The sequence below is a fragment of the Cupressus sempervirens genome, chromosome 3 (genome assembly GCF_028749045.1).
Source record: "Cupressus sempervirens isolate cs-2001-9-10 chromosome 3, ASM2874904v1, whole genome shotgun sequence".
In the NCBI taxonomy this organism is placed as follows: domain Eukaryota; kingdom Viridiplantae; phylum Streptophyta; class Pinopsida; order Cupressales; family Cupressaceae; genus Cupressus; species Cupressus sempervirens.
This window is the reverse complement of record NC_143120.1, coordinates 21,724,196-21,734,785: the sequence shown is the minus strand read 5'-3', so window position 1 is coordinate 21,734,785 and position 10,590 is coordinate 21,724,196. Positions and strand designations below refer to the sequence as shown.

Sequence of the window (10,590 nt, the reverse complement as noted above, 5' to 3'; positions counted from 1 at the left end):
AATATTGATGAGAGAAGGCTTCCCCCGTGCAAAGCAAGATGAGAACAAGGAACTATTGATAGAAAGCTGCCCCAAGGAATTGTTAGAAAATTGCAACTTGCAATAATACTAAAGGTAAGTTTTTTTTTCCTCTATTTGAATTTAGTGACACAGCTAAAGTATTCTTTTTTTTCATATGTGAAAGGCTTGTATATGATGGACAAGGTATCCATGAAAGAAAAATTTGAGATATGAAATTTGTGAGGGGAATTTGTTTTATATGGTTATTTGCAAAGCTTTTATAGTTTCTATATTGAATTGGTGGTGTTTTTCTTTTAGAAGAAATATTTGAGAAAAGTGAGAGTATCTTTAAAAGATATAAATTGTATATGCCTCAAGGTGTGTGGAGATATTGAAGATTTATTGTGAAGAGATTGATAAGAATAGAAAGTGGTAACTTTGTCTAGAAAAGAAAAGTTTGATAAAGTTATTATAAGTCCTTGTTTGATAGGTTCTTAAGAAGGCCAATATCAAGGTGTGGTCTTTGCTAGATGCTTGATGCTTATGTGATTGTGTGCATGTGTGTTGGTAATTGATTGAAAATTTAACCATGGCTGGTAAGATGTCTAATCTTGTGGTTAGTGAAAAATTGGATGGTTCAAATTATGCTAATTGGAAATGTGAGATGGAGTTAATTTTACAAATGAAAAACTTATGGGAAGTAGTCACAAAAGAAGAACTGAAGGATCAAGATGAACTTAAGAAATGGAATAAAAAGGATATGAATGAATGTGCTACACTTTTGTGGAAAATTAGTCCAAGGATTAGGCCTCATGTTCAAGGTTTAACAACAATAAAAACAATATGGGAAACTTTACAAACAATGCATGAAAGAACAAGTAAGTTAAAAGTAATGGATATTAAGAGGCAATTAACTCATTTGAAAATGAAAGTAGGAGATAGCATGAATGATCATATTGCTAAATTGAAAAACTTAAGAAATCAGCTTGCAATGATGAAGCTTGAGTACAAAGATGATGAAATCATAGAATTTTTAATTGAAAGTCTTCTAGAGGAGTATAATAATTTCATTCGTACTTTAGAATTAACTGACAAATTTGAATTTTTTTTTTGGAAGAAGTGTATGGTGCTTTGTTAAATGAAGAAGAAAGGATTTACAAGTTTACAAGTGAGTCTAGCAAGAGTCAAGCATTTGTAGCTAGAGGGAAATACAAGAATTATAATCAAGAAATAACATGTCAAAATCAAAATCAAAAACCTAATCAAGGGAATCAATATAGAAATAATCAAAGACAATGGTCTCAACAAAGAGATAATCAAAATAGGCAAAATTATCAAAGGCCACAAAATGAAGGGATAAATTACAATAATAATCTCAAAGGAGTAAATACTATCAAATGTTTCGAGTGTGGAAAAGAAGGGCATAAAACTGATCAATGTTTTAAGAAGTGGCAAAAGAGATTTACTTAAAGAAGGCAATCAAATTTTGTTCAAGAAGAGGGTGATCATCATATAATGATAGCTTCTTTGGCTACTCAAGGTGATTCAAGTAATGCATGGTTTATTGATTCAGGAGCTAGCCAACATCTGACTCACAACAAAAATATCTTTAGCTTTTTAGAAGCAACAAGAGGTGCAAAAATATTTCTTAGTGATGATAGTTCACATGACATAGAAGGAATAGGTACAATTTCAATGAAAGGTAATGATGGTAAAAATTTGGAAATCACTAATGTGAATTTTGTACCTAGGTTGGCCAAAAATCTTCTATCAATGAGTCAAATAACTCAACATGGATATAAGGTGGAGTTTTATTCAGATAAGTGCTTAATCAAGAATATTAATGATGGAGACAAAATAGTGGCTAGAGGAGTTGAGAGTGATGGACTATATAAATTTCAAGCTAGTGTTGACAAGAAGGCTTATATCACTACAAGATCATCCTTAAGTGAGTTATGGCATCAAAGATATGGTCATTTAAACTATCAAAGTTTGGTTATGCTTTCAAAGATGAATATGGTTGATGGATTTGCTTGGATAAAATTAAATACAAATGTCTGTGAAGGATCCATGGTTGGTAAACAACATAGAGGTACTTTTGAGAGGTCTACATGGAGAGAAAATAAAAGTCTAAAACTTATCCATAGTGATTTGTGTGGTCCTATGAATCCAACATCAAAGGGAGGGGCTAGGTATATCTTGACATTTATTGATGATTTTTCAAGGAAAGTTTGGGTTTATTTCTTGAAACAAAAGGATGAAGTGTTCAACAAATTTGAAATGTTTAAAGCTCTTGTGGAAAATGAAAGTGGAAATAAGATCAAGAGAATTAGAACTGAAAATGGTGGAGAATATGTAAACAATAGGTTCAAATCATTTTGTGAGCATCATGGGATCAAAAGAGAGATGACTATTAGATATACTCCTCAACAAAATGGTATTGCTGAAAGGAAGAATAGGACTTTAGTGGAAATGACAAGTTGTATGCTACAATCTAAGAATCTTTCTTTGTTTCTATATATGGGCTGAAGCTATTAATACTGCATCTCATGTTTTGAATAGATCTCCCACAAATGTTTTGCAAAACATTACTCCTGAAGAAGCTTGGAGTGGAAGAAAACCTAATGTTAAGTATTTTAGAGTGTTTGGATGTGAAGCCTATGCCCATGTTCTAGATGAGATTAGAGAGAATAAATTTGATAAGAAAAAAATTAAGTGCATCTTTGTGGGGTATGATGACCAAAAGAAAGGATATAGGTTGTATGATCCTAGTATGGAAGATGTGTTTACAAGTAGGGATGTCAAGTTTAATGAGGGGTTTGATGATATGCCAATATCCACTCCTATTCCACACGTGGCCATTGAGAATCATGAAGATCCTAATGATTTTGAAACTGGTGAAAGTTCTAAGGAACCCTTTGACATGAATGAAGAATCTAGTACTCCTCCAAAGACCAAGAGTATTCAAGAAATTTATCAAAGGACTCATCAAATTAATTATGCTTTAATGACCACCATAATGAAGACTAATGATCCTCAAACATATGAAGATGCCAAAGGAAAACATGAATGGGAAGAAGCTATGAAAAATGAGCATGATTCCTTGATAAAGAACAACACTTGGGAATTGGTAGAGTTGCCAAAAGGTAAGAATGTGGTTAACAATAAGTGGGTTTATATGACCAAGTTCAAGTCGGATGGGAGTATTGAAAAACATAAGGCAAGACTAGTGGCCAAAGGGTATTCACAAAAAGAAGGGATTGATTACACAGAAACTTTTGCCCCAGTAGCAAAGATTAGTACTGTCAGAGCTATTATAGCATCAACAACTCATTTTAAGTGGCCTCTACACCAAATGAATGTTAAAAATGCATTTTTGAATGGTGAAATTGATGAAGAGATTTATATGACTTAGCCACAAGGATTTGAAATTCAAGGGAAAGGACATTTGGTTTGCAAATTAAGGAAGTCTTTATATGGTCTCAAATAGGCTCCAAGGGCTTGGTATGCTAAAATTGATGAATATTTTCAAATCCAAGGCTTCCATAATAGTCCTCATGATCCAAATTTGTATGTGAAGGAATTTGATGCTGGTGATACCATAATCATTGTGCTTTATGTCGATGATCTTATTATCACAAGACATAGCATGGATAAAATCAGTAACATAAAGTTAAGCTTGCAAGATAAATTTGAGATGACAGATCTTGATTTTCTACACTATTTTCTTGGTATACAAGTATGGCAAAAGGATGATGGTTTTCATCTTTCTCAAGCTAAGCATGCCCTAGACTTATTGAAGAGGTTTCAAATGATAGATTGTAAAAGTGTGTCTACTCCAATTACTCAAGGATTAAAGTTAAGCAAGGACATGGAAGATGAAGATGTTGATCCTACCTTATATAGGAAATTGGTTGGTAGTCTTGTATATTTGACACACACTTGTCCTAATATTTCTTTTGCAGTTAGGGTGGTTTCCAGATTTTTGAGTTCACCTAAAGTCCCACATTGGATAGCAGCTAAAAGAATACTAAGATATGTGAAAGGGACTTTGACAATGGGCATCTATTATTCATCTCATGGAGATATTCCCCTTATTGGCTATTCAGATTCTGATTGGGCAGGATGCACGGATGATCGTAAGTCCACTACAGGTTGTGTTGTCTAGCTTGGTGCAGGTCCCATTTCTTGGTGCAGTAAAAAGTAAGTCTACCATTTCTCTATCCACTACAAAAGCTGAATATATTGCGACAAATGAAGCAACAAAAGAAATCACTTGGCTACGAGCTATCCTCTCAGTCCTCAAGCAATGCCATGCACGACCTTCTCTACTTCATTATGACAATCAAAGTGCCATCTCATTGTCTAAGAATCCAGTGTTTCATGCTCACACCAAACATATTGAGGTCTATCATCATTATATCAGGCATCTCATCCAACAATAGGTAATTCATCTTCAATATTGCAAGACAGAGGACTAGATTGTTGATTTATTCACCAAGGCCTTAAGTGAAGCCAAGTTTGTATCTCTTTGACATCTTTTGGCCTTAAGAGCAGTGACATAATTGTCTCATGGTTGTCATTCAAGGGGGATTTTTGTGAATTCCAACCATTCTATTTAGGAGATAACAAATTGTAAATGGGTACCTAACAAGGCTTTAGGCTAGGACCCATCATATATAGATTATGGGGGGATATTTAGATAGTAGATATTTAGTATAGCTATTGTAATTAATTTAGGGGGGATGTCAATGTAAATTAATTACAACCACCGAAAAGTATGGTCGGCACCGACCAAGATGATTCCAAAAGCATGTGCGGCCATCCTTGCAACTGCCAATATCAACTACTCTCATTAATACACAATAAAATTTTCTCTAGAATGCTCTATACATTTATTACTAATTCAACTATAAATGGAATAGTTGAGGCTAGAATATCAACCCTCATTTTCTTGAGTTTTCTGCTATGAGTATTCTACTGTGTTATGATTGAGTTTTTGTTCAAACTTATCCCAAAGTCTCTACAAAAACTTGCTTTCATGTGAAAAGCTAACCTCAAAAAAGTGTCGTGTTAATTTGCCAAGTAGTTTTATAATGTGAACCTAGCCACAATCATGGTTTTCCCTCAAATAGAAAATATTGATACACAGTGCAACTATGGTCCGTTTGATAACTTGTATCTGTTTGGTGGGATTTATTGCTGCCAAATGCCATCCAGAAAAGTGCGGATCAACGAGAGTGAGTTACCCATTTTGGATTAACAATTCTGGTTGCGGACAGCCTGGTTTTCAGATCAGTTGCGAGAGAGATACCGATACTAAAACAATGGCTCCATTCTTCTATGCCAACGTAGGTAATTATAGTGAGGGGAGACTTAAAGGCAATCATAAAGATGGGTCTACTTATCCATACAAGGTAATGGAGATCGATTACATAAGGTACCTCGTCATAGACTCGTGGTATATCTATGCGTTGACATGCAGACGCATGTAAGGGAAAACCTACTTTAGTTTACCTTCAGATGGGTTTTTCACCATTTCAAGCTCCAACAGATTCATAGTTGTGGGCTGCAATACATCTGGTACATACAGTTTTGGGGGCTTGGGAGAGGTGAGATGTGTAGCAATATGCGAGTCTGAGAGTAGTCGACCATACTGCCGCTATGGTTGTTGTGAAATTAACCTTCCAAATAATTGGTCCTCTATAAATTTCACAGGCAGAGGTTTCTTTCGGATCTTCAATACTAGTACCAAAAAGTACCAATCCAAGTGTGGATTCTCCACCATATTCGACCCCTCAACCTTCAGCAATAAAACAAGCGATTTTTGCAGAACAAAGAGTGATGTTTCTTATGGTCTCCGCCTTAATTGGGGTATCGGCCTCCACAAGTACACTTAGGCAAGAAATGCAACAATTTATTCTTGTGCCTCCAAAGCAAAATGCATCGACTCTCCTTATGGAAAAGGACATGTTTGCAAATGTCTTCCTGGATATGAAGGAAATGGTTACTTGAATGGAACAGATTGTACAGATATAACTTTTGGGTCGTTGTATTATTGTTATTAGGATTCTACAATTTTTGAATTAAAGTTGTTGACCTATGTTTTATGAGCAGTGATTTACAAAAACTCTCTCTCATAGAAATGAAGGAAACATTCAACATTTATTGCATCTAGGTTATGTTCATAGAAGCGAAGCACCAGAATTTCCTGAGAGGTCACCAATTTCATTATCCCTATGGCTTAGTCACACTTAACTATGGAATTTTGTCCATGGTTAACCTCCAAGAAAGTTCCGATACCTTAGTGAGTATTGCCTAAATGTAATAAGTGTTAAGTGTTATGTTCATTCCCACAAGAAATAGAATCTTATGAACCATTACTCATGAAACATAGATCAATAAGTTTAATTCAAAATCTTCACAACTGAATCTTGATAGCAATAGCATAATTTGATGGGACAGACTAATCTCCAGACAAAATGCACTAAGGACAATACAAAGTCAAACTTTTTTTTTCCAAATATTTTGTTGTTTTTGAGTACAAACTATGAAGATCAAATACTGATTTTTTTTGAAAAATCTATGATGTTTGAGATTTATTTCAAAATTGGTCAACTGTACAGTTTGTATGAAGGATAACAGCATCCTAATTTGACTAATTTGAATTACTCTTAAAAAAATCTATTATTTATCTACTTTAGATCTTTGTTCAATATGTTGTATTTCTCAAATCTTATTATGATGACTTCTAATCATAGTGATGATGAATGCTCAGATATAGATGAGTGTAGTAGGAAAAAAATGAATACATGCATTGGAGAAGAGACAGGAGGAATATGCCATAACTTGGTAGGTTCCTACAATTGTTCATGTGCAAGGGAGATGGCTTTCATAATGGGACAAGATGCATGCCCACAAGCTCAAATCGTGATGCCTTCCCTGCAATCATAGGTAACAAATATTAGATTTACTTCCTTTTATTGTTTGCCTAAAAATATTTATAATCTACAATGTATAATTGTATTTTGATGTCTGGTAAAATGCACAGGATCCGTCTCTTCGATTGTGTTTGTCTTCTTACCAGCATGTATTTTGGTCTGGTGGCTAAAACACAACTTGAAAGTTATGTAAGCTAAGTATTATCAGCAGTTGCAGCAATTTATTGCTTCAAGAGTGGGGAGAGAAAGCCTGAGAATGTTTTCTACAAGAGAGCTGGCAAGAGCTTCTAATAATTATTCAACGGAAATGGAGCTGGGAAGTGGCGGCTTCAAAACTGTGTTCAAAGGCATTCTATCAGACGGTACTCTTATGGCCATTAAAAAGTCAAAGAAAGCTTTCAATCTAGAGGATGATCATGAGTTTCTTAACGAGGTTGCAATTCTCTCGCAAATAAATCACAAAAACATAGTGAAATTGTTAGGGTGTTGCATCCTAGGTAAATTTCCTTTGCTGGTATCCGAATTCATTCCGAATGGAACATTGTTTCAACATTTACACTCCAAAGAAGGGTCTTTTCCATGGGCTTCATGTTTGCAGGTTGCAATCAAGATAGGGGAGGCTTTGGCATATTTACATTCTGGTGCATCTCAACCCATTTTCCATCGAGATGTAAAATCATCCAACATTCTTTTGAATGAGAAACTCTCTCCCAAAGTTGCAGATTTTGGTATTTCTTGTCTCATTTCTAGTGCTTCCAATGACACACATCTCACCACTAATATAATGGGCACAAAGGGTTACTTAGATCCCGAGTACTTCCAAACGTATCACCTCACAGATAAAAGTGATGTATACAGTTTTGGGGTAAACCTGGTTGAGCTTTTAACATCCCTACAACTAATCTCCATAGCAAGGAAAGCATTTCTAGTGCATGTTGGATGTGTAGTTTTTTATCATTATAGTAAATATCTTGTTTAGTAGTTCTTAGATATGATATAATGCAGTCAAATTTATAGAGCGTTTCAGTTAATGAATCGATGGCTCTACAAGTGTTGGTTTCATGTCATAACTTCAAAAATGTAATAAAGCAGTCAAATCTATAGAAGATTTCACGGTGCAATAAGTAATGGTACATGATTGTGATGTTTATATGATCTCGTGGTCTTTAGTAGAGTGGATGTTTAACAAACAAACCAATAATGCTGGTGAAGAGCTCTAAGAGAAAGCTGGGCATAGTTGCTTTGTTATGGAGCAAGACAAAACCATAACCAGAAGCATCACTTCCATCAGTAGCGGCACATCGTGGGTTCTTGTCGTGCATCTGTTTCGTTATTTTTATTTTATTGACGTGTATTGTAAATTTGTGTTTTTGAATGTCTACTTTTATTTATAACTCTCAATAGCAGTTATCATAGACAGATGAAAGTCTCAATTACTATGGTTTAAGAGAGAAAGTTAGAAGAAAACTATATTCAAACCGATAATGGACCATACTACAAGTTATGTCACTAAAGAGTTTTGTGTAGGTAGTCAATTTGTTAGAATAATGTTTATCCACATAGCATTAGATGGACATTTAATATGTATTCTAGAAAACTCTTGAACAGTCCATAGAAAGCTCCAGAATTCCTCTATCGTAGTTGATTGTAGAAAATTCGAGAGGCTGTATAAATCCTATAAATACACCAGCCTCCTTTTACAAATGTGCGTAAAAGAATCTATAGTGATGTGCTAAATAAATTTGTATATTTGAGTGTGTAATTTTACTCTATTCAATCTGATTTTACTGCTATGGGATGCTTTGTTTTGCCCTAATTTTGCTGCCATATTCTGTTTTATCTCACTCCATTGCTCATTTCAATACAATTGGAGAAGAAGCAAAGAGCTAAATCACTTGGAAGAAGTTGGCAAGGACTAAAGAAAATGATAGCAACAAGGGAGTGTTGATTGGTGGAAAAGTATGATTTGAATTAGACAAAGGAAATTATGAGAACTCCTAGTAGAAAATGTAAGAAGATGCTATCAATTGGAGTTTATAAGTAAATCATAGTTTTTTATGGGAACTCCTAGTAGAAAATGTAAGAAGATGCTATCAATTGGAGTTTATAAGTAAATCATAGTTTTTGATTGAAGTTCTTGTTAAAATCTTGAAACAGAGTTCTTGCAGATAGTGATTACCTAATTTTGAAGTAGAGTTCATGCAAATAGTGAGGAGAAGATCAAGGTGCTCGTAGATGGATTGCATTAGCAATAGGTTGCATCTATTTTACAAAGGTTATATAGGTAAAAGTATTTATTTGTCCTTGCCCTTAGCCACAATACTTATGTTTTTGTGTAGTTTTTTTTTCAATTAATCTTTTCTTTGATAACCTTTCACATAGTTATATTCTATAGTTTGAAATAAGGTTTTCATTAAAATTATTTTCCTTTTTATTTTTCTTTTTTATGTGATTGGACAATCAGATTTTTCCTAGTAATCTATTTAATTTTCCATGAACAAAGATAAGAAAAAATTATTATAAGCATTCCACCTATCAAGCTCGTGATTTGACAATTTATTTAAAAGGTGTTTGTTTTTCCACTATCAAAACCTCTAATTTTGCCACATTCCTGCCCACATGTTTCATCATCACTATAGTTGCTCATGGTTTGTAATGAAAGGGAAGGAGCGGTGAAATTTTGTTAGTGCTATTTTTTTTTTGTCTATAACTGTAAGGTAATGTTTGTTTTAGGAGATCAAGGCTCATTTCCTAATCCTCCATTTTATGATAGTGATTGTAAATAATTCTTAAGAAAGCTCATATGATGCTTCTATTGGTTCCCTTGAATTAGATAGCATAAATTATTTTCATTCTTTTGGAGGCGAAAAAGTTTGGTTGCTTTATAGACAAGCTTTCTTGAGCCACCGATGACGAAAACCTTCATGGCAGCTTCATCTCATTTAAGTTCCTGAACCCAAGATAATCATGAATTTAATTTAAAATTTTAGTTGTTATGATTTAGGGTTTCGTAACATAATTATATAATGATTTTAGTTTTGGGGTTATTGAATAAAGTTTTAATTTATATAGATTTTATTTTTAGAGGTCATTTTGAAGAGTTGTTGTGAGATCTAATGAATTAATATTTTTCTTTTTAGATACTTTTATCTAGACAAATTGTATGTCTAAAGAATGATATTGAAGATTCCTTATGTGATTATATAACTAGGGTTTTAGTTTTCCAAAATTTAAATTTGACTATTGTGTTTGAAGAAATTTATTATTGTATCTTATGATTTAGGTTTTATTTTTGAATATTGTAACTATAACAAAAATGGAAGATTGAATCCCATGTATTTGGCTTCGTGACATTTAGCGATGAGAAGGTGATGGAAGCCATTGGAACCAAGAATGACATAGAGCTATACATGAGAAATATTAGTGTCAGTCAGGCCTACAGTGGATATCATTGTGATTGTGGTGGCTATGCAACGGTGACCTGGAGATCCCAATGAAGATATTTTATTCACATTTGTATGAATTTTCTCTTAAAATTATTTTTCATCTTTTTCAAATTTGTTAAATTCTTCATTCCTTTGTAATGGGGTTGATCCAAGAATGCATGGGCTCGTCTATCATTACTACTGCATAAGTCAAACATGCTTGC

The 10,590-nt window shown here is 33.9% G+C and overlaps 1 pseudogene; it reads left to right on the top strand.

Moving 5' to 3' along the window:
* Positions 1-4,079: 4,079 nt before the first annotated feature.
* On the top strand, positions 4,080-7,920 carry LOC149564556 (wall-associated receptor kinase 2-like; annotated as a pseudogene).
* The last annotated feature ends 2,670 nt before the right edge of the window (positions 7,921-10,590 follow it).